General features: G+C 44.5%; 1 protein-coding gene across 3 annotated transcripts in view; it reads right to left on the bottom strand.

The window, feature by feature from the left end:
* tiam2b (TIAM Rac1 associated GEF 2b) overlaps window positions 1-16,050 on the bottom strand; it is a 48,370-nt gene that overhangs the window by 20,368 nt on the left and 11,952 nt on the right. For 2 of the 3 annotated variants that reach the window (XM_080881681.1, XM_080881683.1), the window contains exon 2: window positions 579-737. The gene's annotated coding sequence lies outside the window, so the exon portion shown is untranslated. Of the gene's footprint in view, window positions 1-578; window positions 738-13,390; window positions 13,526-16,050 lie in introns of those variants that run through there. The other variant, XM_080881682.1, reaches the window with a different exon arrangement.

The following is a 16,050-nucleotide window of genomic DNA, read 5'->3' as shown; positions in this document are numbered from 1 at the left end:
GACATTAAGCACACAGCTAACCTAATAGCTGCCTTCAGGTGAACCAAGGAAACTAAGTTTGGACCAACATGCTTATATTTGCTGTGTGTCAAACCATTTTTACACGTTCTCTGAGTGAAGTGACCTGAGCCTGCAGCATGACCCTTGACCCTGAACCGAGTCTGCACAGCTCACAGTACCACCTGCTGCTCTGACACCATGACTGCTGATGTGCTTCACATATGTTTTCTTCTTTATTCTGTGCAACCCACTATTCATTTTCACACATTCATTCACAACTTTTAAAACTTTAATTTTCTGAAATTTTCTTGCAAACAGCTTTGCTCACACTGCTCTGCTGCTCAAACTAAAAATGCAGAAAACAGCAGGACTATTTGGAGTTTTAATTTGAGACTCAGAAGACTAATGAAACTGCTCAGCAGAGCTTTGACTGTCGGACAATCAGAAAAATCAATTTTCACTGAAAGTGAAGAGGAGAGATCTAAATGTGACATTTCTTGTAAACCTTTAGGAACTAATCTAACGAGGACAGATTTCTGAAACAAAGTTTTTTTTATAAATGAATAAAGTTTTTTTACCTGTTTGTGTTTCAGACCCTCGGCAGCGTCTTCATCCTCCGTCCTGCTGCCTCCTCTCTCTCGTCTCTAATGAAGCTCTCTGCTCCGGCTGCTCTCGCGCTCTCCCTCCCCCTCTGTGTTAGTCTATGTGGATCGCCCTCTTTCTTCGTGCTGGCTCATCTGTTGGAGGAGAACAGAGAGAGGGAGGGGCCCGGTCAGCACACAGACTTTCCTTTTGTACGACTCCCCCACCCCACCCCTCCCCTTCCTCCCCTTCCATGACGTCTCCGCTTGAGTTTTTTTTCTTCCTGAAAACCAGACCCCGCTCCGTCCTCTGTTTATTTTGGTTTTCAGGAATGCTGACCAATTTTCTCCACGTTTTCTCTCTGTTTTCTCTGTGACATTTTTTTTGTAACCGAGCAGCAGGCTGAGGTCATCACAGAGGAGCAATTTTAAGACCCTCAGCGTAATCCCAGAGATCTGGCCGCACATTCCCACAGCGGGACAACAAACCGAAGGGATGCCAGTGACAATTACAGTCCTTACTGATTAATATGACCATCACCTTCCCCCTCAGCTCCAACGATACTCAGACCCACAGACGCAGCACATAGAAAAATCATTACACAAGTCATGTTTGATTGGAGAGCTGCTGAGATCTTTGTGTTAACTCACAGCAAAAGTAGATCAAAGCCTGTTGTACAAAAACCAACCAGAGAATCAAAGTGTGATGTTTATATTTCCAAACATGTGAAAAAGACTGTTTTCCACAGGAGAGTATGCCTCTGCCCACTCAACAGACTCATCACGTGAGCATGATCCCCAAACTGCCCAGAGATGCATCGCTTCAGTCTGCATGACAAAAACACTGTGTGAATGAAACGAGCCAACAGTTTGGGATCTAACAGCCGGCCTGTGTGCAGTGAGGCAGCAACGAGCTACTAACATCTGTGAGCAGAGGAAAGCTTTTTCTGTTTGAGATTATTATTAATTATTATTCCAAGATTCGTTTTTCCTGTCGTGTTTGCTCTGATTTCCACTTCAGGTGGACTCGTCAGCAGTGTCTAAAACCCCCCAGAAAAGACGAAATCATTAATCGTCTTCTGCAGTGCGATAAAGAGTTCCCTGGACTTATTTCCTGAGTGAGCACGGGAAGGGTCAAAGGTCATGGTGGACTTGATTTTCAGTGTGTACAGACAGCTAGCTCGGGCAGGACGACACCCATCCTGTCCCACAGGTCAGGAGGAAGGACGGGGGACGAGAGAGGAGAGAAGATGACAACACAACGCATTGCTGGCTCCCAAACGCATCGCTGACCTTTGACCTTTATCCACTGAACCGAGACGGAAAGTGGTGAAGAGAAACCTCGACAGCTGACAGATGAAGAGGGGCGAGAGAAGTTTAATTAGAGAGAGAAGAAAGGATTTAAGGAACCTCCCACCAGGTGTCAGTGTCCTGGAGCTTCATGAGCAAACACTCCGTCCGTCAGTGCTCCCTGGGTTGAGTCTGAGGAGGTCAAGACCCGATCAGATCAGAAAAATCGGATCAATCCGGCCTTCAACCGCCAATTCTTAAAGGTACTACATCTCACAGCACATGAATCTTCAAAGGACTAATGTTTGTGCTCATCATGGCTTCTGTCCTTTAAAATGTTTCTTTTAATCTGAAACAATTCATTAAGGGAAACTTTAGCTAATCCATCCACACACTGAGGTCTGAGCATCTTTGCTAACCTTAAACCCAATGGCACGCTATGAGGAAACAAGAAGATGATAAGGTCACTGTTTAGGATCTAAGTTATGCACATTTCATTTAAAAATCACAATAATTTCATGTTTATGTGAAGCTAAAGTGAGCCTTCAGCCATCCAGGTGGGTTAAAGCATAAAACACCCTCCAACGCAGAGGAGGAGCGACTATAAAGTCTTCTCAGAGACATCCAGCATCCCAGACTCCGAAAGATCTTTCATGGCTCATTTTAAGGCATATAAAAAAGGACTGAAGATGTTTTCTGGTTGAGGACACTGACAGAGTTTAGGACACGGAATATTTCAGAGGAATGACTTCATGACACCCACGTATGATGATGGTGGGCCTTCACCCATCACTCCCTCCTCCCACCTCCCCCTCCAGCTGGTGCTGTTTTGTGTCTTGCTCTTCAGACGAGAAGCTCTGAAAGGAGAAAAGTCTGCCGGAGACTTTTGTCTGCTTGTCCCATCGGCCATCTGCCGGCTCACAGGACGCCCCGCCACGGGCAACCTCTCACATTCTTCCAAAACAAAGATCCCTCTGACACCCCACCCCCCACACACACCCTCACCCCTCCTCAGGCAGGCGCACGGCTGCCATATTGGAGGAATTCATCAGATGTGCATTGAAAAGAATCTGATTAAAGTGCAGATTGAATCTCCTCTGAGTCCGTTTGGAGGAATGCCACCTGTTCACCAAACGCAGGTCCAACAGTTTCTTTATCTGGTACTCGTGACGAGACACGCGGACCCCACCCCCATGTTTACAGCTGAGCTTTTCGACTTTTGTTTTTACGTTTTACAAATGTAATTTTACTTTATGTTCAGCGTTCACTGTGATGGAAGCCAAAATGCACTGTACACACTTTCCAACGGCCACAAAGACACAAAGAAATTCAGGGAAAATGTCTCCTGACTTCGTTGGAGTAGAAAGAGAGTGAGACCTGTGCGGGTTTGTAGGTAGTAAAAAAAAGTTCTGCTTCACCATCAGCTGAGGATAAGCTGCAACCAAAAACTGTACATGGCTGCTATGAAGCCTCCTGTTGGTTCATGAAGTTCGCTTGTGAAGCTTCATGCTGGGTGTTTTAGCCACTGTGGATCTGACACTGCATACGGTTACAACCTGTCAGTCTCAAGGCCTAAATCCTCCCTTGGTGTTTGAGTCTAATGTGACTTTCACTTCCAAAATTAACTTCACTGAATCCACAGCTGGCAGGAAGAAGGCTTGAACTCACTGACCAGCTGTCTGTTTCTCTGTTTGCCTCGCTGATGATTGTAAATTGGCTGCAGGTGTGAATGTGATGGACAGAGTCTACTTTGTCTCTCCCACTGTGACATTTGCAATAGGCTCCGCCCCATCACCACCCTGAAATTATTGATTGACCAAAGTGTTTTTGAGCTCAAAGATCAGATAAGCAGGAGGCTCATCTTCTCATAGACTTGTGAGAGGAGTCCCCTGCTGAACTTTACACAGAATGCAGCATCGATTGGCTACGCCCATCTTTACGTAAAGTTGATGCTGCTTTGCTGCACGTGCAGAACCCCCCCCCCCCCCCCCCCAAAAAAAAACCTCATGTCTGCATTACAATCTACGATCAGAAACAGGACAGACCATGACCGACCTCAGATTCGGAGCTCCCCCACTGCCAGCTGCTGGTTTCCAGTTCTTCATATTCTTCATAGAAGAAATTCTATGACTCTGTTGTGGCTTCTGCTATCTTTTATGGCGTGGTCTGCTGGGGCGGCAGCATCTCTGCTGGGGACAGGAAGAGACTGAACAGGGTGATCCGAAGGGCCAGCTCTGTTCTAGGATGCCCTCTGGACCCAGTGGAGGTGGTGAGTGACAGGAGAATGGCGGCTAAGCTGTCATCCCTGTTGGACAACGTCTCCCACCCCATGCAGCAGACTGTGACAGCACTGAGCAGCTCCTTCAGTGGGAGACTGCGGCACCCACGGTGTGGGACGGAGAGATTTCGCAGGTCTTTCCTCCCCACTGCTGTCAGACTCCATAATAAAGACTTTAACTGATCAAGCACACACATCCATACATATGCAATAATACTAAGTGCAATAATCCTTTCTGTCATCGTTGTATTTTTACTCAGTTGTATATAGTATTTGTATTTGTATTCTATTTTTATCTTATTGTATATTTATTTTATTTTATTCTACTGTATATAGTATTTTATTTTATTCTATTCTGTACAGTTGTGTACTGTATTTATTCTTATTGTATTCTAATTTTTGCCTCATAACTTTTGCACTGTCCACTTCCTGCTGTGACAAAACAAATTTCCCACGTGTGGGACTAATAAAGGTTATCTTATCTTATCTTATCTTATCTTATATGTTCAGATCACTTTGGGTTTCTGGTGATTTTAACATGAGTCAGACATAAGTGAGTGAAACAAACAAAATGTCCTGCCAGTGCAAAAAGAGATCCTATGAAGGAGAATGACTCAGAGCGAGCGTTCCTGCGTTTAACATCACATGTTAGGCGTTTTCTTTTCCCCTCCTCAGTGCAGAGAAGCTTTTGTGTTGAGGCTAAGGGGACGCAGGAAACAGGAAGTCCAGATCAGCCGTAAATAGCAGGAAACTGAGACGGCTCCTGCAGCAGTGGATACACAAACACGCTGCAAACACTCAGCTTTTGTACTTGATATGCTGATCTTTGCTTTTATTAATCTTTAATGAAGTATAGTATGGACTTGATGAGAGCCGATAGATGAGCCTTTGTGTGGGAAAGATTAAAGAAAGGAAATGATTAATCAACTGATTATCTGTAGCAGTCAGTTTTTCTTCTTTCAGACACTCGGCGAGGCCATCGTGTTTATGAACCGACGGATGGGAAAACGAGCACCATCCATCAGGCCGCTGTTCCAGCGCGCATCCCGTGAAGTGAAAACTCAATGGTGTAATTCAAACTTGAATGAAAAACTGCGCTCATATTTTAGTGTTATTTTACACACGTTTATTTTCCATGTACTTTTCAGTCCAGTGGTCTCAGCAAAGGCCTTAAAAATGTGCCGCAACTGGCAAAACACACTTTTTCTTGCCAGGAAAATGACGAGGCTCCGCTCTGTGACTGCTCCAATATGAATCTAAAGTTTCAGTTTAACACAAGAAGAGGTGGAAATGCAACAAAGTGAAAATACTTTCAAGATAAAAAAAACTGCTCTTCTCTCTGACAGGTTGTTTGAGGTCCCTCGGTGCTGCAGTGCCTCTGAGCAGGCACAACATCCAAGAAGACGTTGTGCGTTCTGCCGCTGTTGCCTGCCAGCTTGCTTCTCCACGTCCAGACTCCTTGCTGATGGGCCCAGACTATGTACTGGGAGAAAAATGCTGTTAATGGTGGTGGATAGCCGCCCTGATGGCGTGTCCACAGCATTGGACCGAAGCCGCATAAGACCCTGAGGTCAGTGGGTGCACGCAACCAAACATGGAGCATTGATTAAATGAAGCCGGAGACTTTTTAAATATTAAAACTGAAAATTTAAAAATTTGTTTGCATTTCAAGAAGAACCTAAATATAAATGAGTGTGGTGCTACAGAGGAAACGTCCTGACATCATTCACATCTAAAGAATTCATCCTCAGGAGATGAAGTTAGATCAGACTTGTTTTAACACGTTACTGATGGTCCTGGAACCAGAAATGGCAAACATGACTCCAGCAAACGGGCTTCCAGGCAGATTATCTGTTCTTGATTTATTACTCAACCCTCAAAGACCCAACAGTGTCTGAACAGCACCAGAGAAAGAGCTGAGTTCACAGAAAACTACAGATTTGTGGCAGCTGCTGAATTGTCACTGCTGATTGTTTCAGTAAAACAGGAGGTGAAGCTTTTAACAGACTCAGTTCCACACTGCTCACCATACAACCAAACTTCATTCCCAGTTATGTTTTCAGAGAAACACATTTACTGTGACGTGGACAGGAGGATGACGGAGACACTGAAACTACTCATCTGGATCAGGACCAGTTTAGTTTAATACACCAAAGGTAACCACGCTTGGGTGGGTTTGTGACAGTGTTGTGGTCAAACAAAGGCTACAGGCGGTTAGCGGGACATCGTCTGCATGCTGTAGCTGTGCACTGTCACCAGGGAGCAGTGCCGGAAACAAGCGATCTGTGTGCTACTCTTACTTTCAGAAGAGCAAAGTGTTAAAAACAATGAGAAGAGTCACGGCAGTCACCGCCTGTGCTTCTCCTGTTCACGCGAGCTGTGCCGTTGGTTCTCCAGTTCACAGACTTTTGTGTTGGTTGCAGGCAAACATCTACACAACTGGACACAAACGTAGCACCACAGACCGGCCTTGCGACTGGGATGTAACTTAGGCTCAGCTGAGTGATTTATTGATTGATAAGATATAATAATATTAATAATAATTCATTTTTGTAACGCGTTACAGGAGAAATACCTCAAAGATAACAAAGAGGATGCAGTTTGGATATGCGGGAACATCAGTGCCTCCACATCGGCCTCGGGATTTACTCCACAATGGAAGTTAAACTGCTTTCCCTGAGCTGCAGACTCACAATTCTTCTTTTTCTTGCACTTTTTTGGGATTAATTGTTCAGCACAAATGGGGGGTTGGGGGGTGTTTGTGGAGGAAGATGCCAAGGAGCAAAATGAGTGCTCCCCCCTCCCCATGGGAAAGCACAGAGTGAGAGTTCGATAAGGAGGAGGAGGGGGTTGGGCTGCAGCCGCTTTCTGTGCATCAGGGGAAGTGTGCCTGGAAGGGAGGGGTGGGTTTTTGGGAGGGCGGTCTGTTTCCTGCCCTGGCTGACTGGGGTCCTTGTGTTGGCTCTGTGGGCAGACGGGCGGTGGCCCTGGACTCAGGTGGGGTTGAGTGTTGGGTTTGGTGTGGTCGCTGCAGCTGCTTCCTCCTCTGGAGATCCTCAAACCTCCAGCAGAGCTCTGCAGATGCAGGTCTGATGGATCCCACATGCCTGTCACAGCCTGAAGTCTGCTCCATGATTCAGCTTCATGCTCTGAAACCAGTGAGGAGCTGGTGGTACGATCGCATTGACGAAGAGCTGCAGCAGTCACAGCACACCGACAGACCCCATCACTTCATTCATCAACAAACAAACAGCCAACGCAGTATGATCGGTGCAATCAACAAACAACAACACACACACACGCTCTGTCCACCCCCACTTCCCACCACCCACATTACCATCATGCCTGCAGCTGCTGTGATGGATTGATCGTCTGGCTAATGGTCGGTTAACTGGATGAAGCATTTGTTGGTGTCGGGGCAGCTCACAATACTCGGGCCATGCTGTAGAGCTAAACAGACAGTAATCAGGTTTGAGTCCAGATCAAATGCGGTTTCAGTTCAGCCGGCAGGAGGTTATCCGCAGGTCCTGAGTAAACGGCCGATAAATCAGAGTTAGCATGTCAGGCCTCACACCCCCATAGTCTTTCCTCCTCACAGAATTCAGCCAGTGTTTATCGAATACTTCTCCTTAAAAACATGAAGCTTAGTAGCACACTGCATGCTAACAATGAATGAGTTACAGAACAATATCTGTAACTCATTCATCAGACTGTAATCACTCTTTGTTCAGTATGTGGCTGCTCGAGCATCCAAGACTGACAGATTATCTGGACAGTGATCATTTTATTTTCTATCAGTAAGCTGTTTCTGCTTTGGACTGTCAACATAATTTTATTGATACCTGAACAGCAGGAAGAAGAAAAAAATTCCCACATGTGGGACTAACAAAGGTTTATCTTATCTTAAATCCCACAGTGATAAAATAAAACTTTGCTTTTTGGGACCAACATTTTATCCTCTCATTTTTTTCTTAAAAAAAAAAAAGTGCTGATCAAACATAAAAAGATGAAAGTCGAGAGTCTGACTTGCAAACTTCCTCAAACAAATTACATCTACAATAAAACAGGAAATAATAAACACAGAGGGAGAAAAGATGTATACGTTCATCTGGTTGGATGAGTTAAGGAAGCGTGCCGAGGGGCAGATGTGATTTCTTATTAGTAATTCATGGTATAAGATTATGTCTCTTCCTCCGGTTCAGTAATTAATTGTAACTGAGTCGTGGACATGTCATAAAAAAGCCAAACACAGGAACAGGAAGTGGACTTTTCATTGCTCAGGACCGTCGTAGTCTTGGCTCAAACACGATGATGCGCTAGGTTGGTCTCAGGCTGACCGGCTGAAGCTCTGGGTTTCTGGAAGATTGATACTTCTGACTGTAACTAATGACATAAATTTTCTTCTTTCATATTTCAACATTACTGCTGCTGAATTCAACAATGTTTTGGCAACTCAGGGCTTTCAAATCATATATCAGGGTGACTCCCGTGGCCCCCTGGGGACTTGCAGAGGCCCCCGGTTCACTTAAATGATCGAAATAATCCAAACATCAGTTGACTGGAAGCTGACAGCTGACGGCCTCTCCATGACCGTGTACTCAAGTGTGTGATGGGTGAACAGAAGATGTGTGTGCGGGCCTTTTAAACCTTTCTTCCTCCTACTTTGTCCTTCAGCGGGTGAACTCAGAGGCAAAGGGGGGATGGAACGGAGACGAGTGTCCACAGCTCGTCCTTTCAGCCGCCAGATGCTGCTGCTGCTGTGAAGGCCTTTTTCCACAAAACATCCATCAAAACACAGAAAAACAGAGATGAGAGTACAGAGCGACTACGTTAAACCTTATAGGACTTATCAGCGATTAGCGTAGCTGCACACAGTGTCCAGGAGGCTCATTCTAATCATTCAGCTTCAGACAAATTGAAGTAAAGAGTAAAAACACAGAGTTCAGCTCAGTGCTGTGGTGCTCAGCAAGTCAGAAAAGCTGCTGCTGGATTTTCTATTTTAAAAAGTTGAGTTGATGCTCAGCTTTCTTATCCTTCAATTCTATTTTCCTGCAGATTAAATGTGTCAGATTACTCTACGTGCAGCAGCAGCCACTGCCTGGATGGATCGTACCTGAAAGATGATACAAAAAACATCCTCATGCAGCACAACCTACAAAACCTCTGCGTGGTTAAATAAACCAATCAGCCGCAGGATGAAATCAGATGGTCTGATAATGTGCACACCCACGATAGGCAGCTAAAACCATCTCCAAACAGTCAGGTGTGCTTATGGGAGAAGGATCCTTGTGGTCCCGTAGGCTGTGGGGTGGCCTCCATGGATCCAGCTTAGAAGTACTCAATGAGACACTCATGCCGTAGTGTGTTTCGCACATTCAGACTGAAGCGATATTTTTAGATGCCATTTTCTGAGAGTTACTCAGAGAGCACGAGGACTTTAATAGAGTTTTATCACATCTGTTCATGTACATGGACATTTGATCGAGCCAATTTAAATGATTTGTCCTCCATTTTAAATTGCAGTGTATGCAACTTCTTTTGTTGTTCTGCAGCTAAATGAGTCCAGAGCAGAAAGGAGTTTACTTCCCTCCGGGGACTCTGAATGTAAAACCATCAGAAGCGTTACACACAGTCACGGTCCCGTACGGGCGATTTGGACAAAAAGCCTTCATTTAAACAACACGTGCTGTTTCCCTCGGAGATAAAACTGCAATTAACTCCGACTGAAAGGAAGCAGTAGACTCAAAGGAGACGAAATGACACTGAATGATTACGTTGGTCACAAAACCCTCGCTGGGTAAAAGGAGCCATATGTTGGCAGCGGCACTCTGAGCCAAGAGTTTGCCAAGAGGCGGAGATGTGATGGAAACAGACCGTCGCCTAAGAGCAACAAATCAGAGTTCTGCTGATGGTCCCGTTTATCGGCTGCCTCGTTCACCTTTAATTGGTCTGAGTCAGACTGCAGATTCTTCAGGTTCACATCAACCTGCAGACAAGTTTGTGCAACGGCAGGACACCTGGCCAGGAGCAAAATTACACCCCCACACACATCGACAAACAGAAATTAACAGGATTCAGCGGTTAGACCAAAGTTCGTGTCAACAGAGCCCGACCACAGAGTAAACAGAGGCTGAAGGAGCAAAACAGACGGCATCTGTTAAGCTTCAAATCTACATCTCGATCTGCATCTAAATATACAACCATGAGGGGCAGGTGCCAGTTTTTATTCCATTTAAGTAAAGGCACGTCATTAGGAAAAGTGAAAACATTCCAAAAACATTCCAAAAATCCAAACGCAGGAAAATTCCTGGATTCACATCAGAAACTAATCACTTCTTCTCTGGCTCAGAGGATGTTTTCCAGCAAATCTCACTGAAATCTGACCACGACAGAAACCTGATCCTCCCTGGTGGAAGCGATTTAGGCTGTTTAATCCAGACCTGCTGAAGGCTGATGGTTCATGTGGTGATGCTCTGCAGGCTCTGTGGTAAACAAGACCTCTTTATATCCACTGGGAAAAACCCGGCATACGGCTGCTGTTTCAGGGGGCATAGGACATATACTAGTTTCTTTGGGGAATAACTTCAGAATCCATTTGTCATCCACTGGGATCTTATCTTGGCTGTTGATCCAAATTTACCCACAGGCTCATCAATTACCCTCCAATAGCTGCCTTCTCAGTAATTCGTGTATATGTTAAATGAATATCTCTCTGTGTGTAACACAGGAATGATTAGTTTCACATAAACATAGCAGTTCACACAATCAGGACATCTTCAGCTTCATTCATCTGTTATAAATAAGGATTTTACTCCTAATTATTCATTCTGTATATAGTTGTAACAAAATTGCAGATACAAATTTTGGTGTCTGTTAAGTTACGTAAAGAGATGCTGAACGCAAAACAAACAAAAACAGAGAATTTTACATTGCATTCACAGGGAGATGATGAAATGTTCATAATATATATGAAAAGAATTAGGACTTTATAAATCTTTTTACAAACATATAGATGTTAATAATCGCTGCACGTGTGACGATGTTCATGCAAACTTTATTCTGATGGCCGTCCTGTGAATGAGGGACTTCTGTGCACACTGAGATGTTTAACCTGAGCTCAATCATTTGAGTATGAATGTGAGTGCTCCTTCTGTGAGCTCTCCTCAGGGTTTTGCTTATAAAGACAGTTTTCCTCATTTTTCAGCTTTAATTTTTCTTAATTATTTTCGTTTAGCTTCTGATTTCATCTGCTTAGGCGGCACTGATGAAGGTGGACTTGCATTTATCATCTGTTTCTCTCTAAATGCGGTCCACACCCAAACCGACCATGACATTGTTTCATTGGTGCGATTACGTCAAACATCATATCTGATAGGAACAACTGCCAGAACACAATTAAGACTACAAAGGAAAAAAAAATTATTTTTCAAATCTCTGGCTGACACCTCCGCCCTCAGCCTGCTCTCCACAATGTTTGTGACATTTAGATGTTTGGTGGAGGCCGTAGAAGGACAATGTTCTCCTTGTTGTCTGTGATTGAAGAGCTTGTGTACAGTTGTAAACAAGCACAGCGTCCTTTAAGTGCATCTAAGAGGAAAACCAGAGAAAGGAGTGTTTGTGTAAGAGCAGGTAAGGCTGTGATTTACGGCTCTCTGTGGTTTGTTTCAGCCGGGTTTGGTTCTTGGAGGTCGGAGCCTCTGAGCCTCAGAGGAATGTGAAAGCTTGTACAGTAAACTCACTGAGGTGAGCAAAGACAAACGCTGCAGCTGCGACTGCTGTGCGTTGTGTTTTCGGGCCTGTTTTGTGGGCAGAGTCATGGAAATGATCCTGATGTGACTGAGCAGCCAGACCGAAGCTGAGAAAACACCTCTGACACCGATGCAGACCAAAGACGAGCCGACACAAAGAGAACCGAGGGAATCTGCTGAGCTGACAGTTTGTAACGACGCTGTGAGGTCTGACCCAAAACCATCAAAGCATCACGGAAGGGGTTCATCACGAAGCGTGGACCATCCAGCTGATGTTTCTTGAAACACTTATGACGTTCATGGTGTAGCCCTCCAAGTCAGTCTGTGCGGAAGCCTCAATTCAATTCAGTTTTTTGTGCTGACTCGCTGATTTTTATACAGTGCCAAATTATAACAAAAGTCACCTCAAGATGCTTTACATTGTAAGGTAGAGCCTTCAATAATACATACAGAGAAAAACCCAACAATCATTTGACCCTCCTATGAGCAAGCACTTTGGCGACAGTGGGAAGGAAAAACTCCCTTTTAACAGGAAGAAACCTCCAGCAGAACCAGACTCAGGGAGGGGCGGGGCCATCTGCTGTGACCGGTTGGGGAGAGAGAAGGAAGACAGGATAAAAGAAATGCTGTAGAACAGAGACAGAGATTAATAACAAGTATGATTCAGTGCAGAGAGGTCTCTTAACACACAGTGAGTGAAGAAGAAACACCCAGTGCATCATGGGATTCCCCCAGCAGCCTACACCTATTGCAGCATAACTAAGGGAGGATTCTCTCTCAGTTTTATCTGAATTTAGAAGCAGAACATTAGAGGTCAAGAACTTAGCGACGCTAGATCCAGACTTCAGGCTGACAGCTCTCCACATGGTTGACTTTGTGAAACATTAGCACTGCGTCGCTTTCTGTGGCTCATCACTGCAACAACTACCAATGGGAACAAAGAATACTGTCAGAATGTCATCTACGTCATCTACACAATTAGTTTGCACCATCCAGAAGCCAATCCTGTTACGAGTAGGGATGGGTATCGTTTAGGTTTTATCCGATACCGGTGCCAAACCGGTACTTTTGAAACGGTGCCAGTGCTTAAACGGTGCTCGAACCGGTGCTCAAACCGGTGCTTAAAGAATGGAGAACACAAAATTGGTCCAAAAACCTCTCATGTTCAGCTGTTTTTTTGTATAAAGATAACAATGTTAGCCTTTTCTGCAGCTATGGGGCATATATGGTATCACTCTTGGCTGGAAGCAGTGCTTAAACAATGGAAAAAACACAAACTTTGTCCAAAGACCTCTCATGTTTAGCTGTTTTCCACTTTTTCTTTGGTCATTTTAGCCTTTTTGGCCAGGGTGAAGGGAGTATCTGCCATCAAACAAGAAGACAACCGCATGTAGCTTTGATGATGTTTGCTAGTTCACCTTACATGCATTAATTTGATAACGTGGTTAGCCTACTCAACGTAAATTACACACAAACAACATTAAGCTACTCACGCTAGAAGAACGGCTGCTGCTGCCATCATCATCTGTCATCATTTCTACTACACTGGCAGGGCTAGGGGCCAGGACTCTCCTCTTCGGGTTTTTGGGGGATGTTGCTAACTCCGGGTCCGATAACAGGCACCACACCTGCAGTTAGGGATGGGTATCGTTTAGGTTTTATCCAATACCGGTGCCAAACCGGTACTTCTGAAACGGTGCCGGTGCTCAAACCGGTGCTTAAAGAATGGAGAACACAAAATTGGTCCAAAAACCTCTCATGTTCAGCTGTTTTTTTGTAAAAAGATAACAATGTTAGCCTTTTCTGCAGCTATATGGGATTTATGGCATCACTCTTGGCTGGAAGCAGTGCTTAAACAATTGAAAAAACACAAACTTTGTCCAAAGACCTCTCATGTTTAACTGTTTTCCACTTTTTCTTTGGTCATTTTAGCCTTTTTGGCCAGGGTGAAGGGAGAATCTGCCATCAAACAAGAAGACAGCCGCATGTAGCTATGATGATGTTTGCTAGTTCACCTTACATGCATTAATTTAATAAGTGGCTAGCCTACTCAACGTAAATTACACACGAACAACATTACGCTACTCACGCAGAGAAGAACGGCTGCTGCTGCCATCATCATCCGTCATCATTTCTGCTACACTGGCAGGGCTAGGGGCCAGGACTCTCCTCTTCGTGTTTTTGGGGGATGTTGTTAACTCCGGGTCCGATAACAGACAACCCACCCGCAGTAGATGTGCTCGGCGTGAGGTCTGGCAGCAAGCTATCAAATACGGCGCATTTCTCGGCTTTTAAAAAAAACGCTATGCGTCGCCAGGTGTTTCATCGGACTTGAGGTGTTACCTCCTTTGCACAGTATCACAGTATCAGCTTAAAGCACTTGTTGCAGGCTGCTGAGTTTGCATCTTTTACTGTGAAGTACAGCCAGACTTTTGACCGCTTTGCCTTGGGCATTTTTAATCTGTAGCTCTGCTCTAAAAGAACGTACGTACCTGGACCCGCCTACTATCCTCGGAAATATAAAATGATTGGCTAGAATCTAAAGTGTATCACAGCTCAGGAAAAAAAAGCACCGAAATAAAGCACCAAAATGTGCGCTGCTTTTCGGTCTGGTTACTACCGTTTATGTCAGAACCGGTACCCATCCCTAGTTACGAGTTCAAATGACATAAAACAACAACACAGCAAACTAGTGGAAATGGTTGACTAATGAAATGTAAGCTATTTCTCTGCAGGCAGCAGCATGAATGCATTTTAAATGGTTTCATTTCTTAAAGGCTAAAGAAATTTGTGCACTTGCTTTAACTAATTGTCCAGAAACAGTCATATGGCAGCCCAGAGGAAAATAAAAGGACCAGATATTCAAATAAATTCAAGGGCAGAGTCTAATTTGACTGACAAAACTTTAATTTGGGTACAGTCCTCGCAGTCAGACGGTAACTTCAAGGAGGACCTGCTCAGCTGTCTTATCAGAGGCTGACACTTTCTCACCTGTCTGAACCAAACTGGCACACAGAAACAGATTCAATCAGGCAGAACCACCTGTTCAGTTTTTTGAATTATCTGTTTTTTATTTGCACACACAGGTCTTGTGTCTCTGTCGTAGAAACGCTACCTGCACAGCTACAGCTTCGGGGACGTGAAGCAGCAGAAAGACAATAACAGCACAGCGATGAGGGAAGGTGGCGAAGGACAACAGTTTCCCGACACATACATCAACAGATCGGGTCACCTACACTCAGTCACAACAACATCACACAAACCCTTTTAAAACCTTCAGAAACACCACACAGGAACCAGAAACCTGTTACTATCATGTAATCTTCAGTAACTGAATCACTGCACTGTGAACACTAACGCTGAGGAGTTCAAGACAGTCGAACTCGTTAGACAACATTTCACAGCCAAGCCTGAGAAACAGGACAGTAGCTTTTCAATCCGGATGAGTGGATGTTCAGGTCGGCTCAGGATTGCCAGCTTCCTGCTAAACAGACCTGAAGACAAACTGCAGCAACATCTGGCTGCAGCTGCAGGAATTTCCTACCCTGCCTGTAAACATTGTGACATCAGAAATGCACTCAGACACGCACAACACAGGACATGCTGATTTCCTCTGAGCTGCACTTGATTCGAGCACCTCTGAAGGGTCAAACATCCCATCACATGCTTCCTGTCCTGATGTCACCATACGGACATGGCAACCTTGGTGAAAGAGAAAAATACACTGCTGGAACAAAGACTCGCCTGGACCATTATATTTGTGAAGTCACAGTCTCCGTTCCTGCTGATAATTTTCCAAGGATTATTCCTAAATGCTGATCAGTTTTAAGCCTGGTTTCCAAAATGGCTTGCAGATATGCAGCAACCACAGGCACTCAAAAGCAGCTCTATTATTGCAGCCTGTAGAAGATCTGCCAACAGGACACACAGGGCCAGATTGACTAAAGCAGCACAAACTGGACTTTGGCATAAAATCAAAAAAGGAACCGTCAGTATTTTCAAAGAGAACAATGTGATAAGTGGTGGGAATGAGAGCTGATTTACAAACCTTTATGACACACAGTTTAACACTAATCACTCAGATATTTAACACAGAAAAAGGTCTTTTACTGTGCTTGATATTGAAATGGACTGACTGTTTTAAATCACCTGT

This window comes from Rhamphochromis sp. 'chilingali', assembly GCF_963969265.1.
Source record: "Rhamphochromis sp. 'chilingali' genome assembly, chromosome: 5".
Classification (NCBI taxonomy): Eukaryota; Metazoa; Chordata; class Actinopteri; order Cichliformes; family Cichlidae; genus Rhamphochromis; species Rhamphochromis sp. 'chilingali'.
The sequence above is the reverse complement of the archived record's forward strand: the minus strand, read 5'-3'. Positions and strand labels throughout refer to the sequence as shown.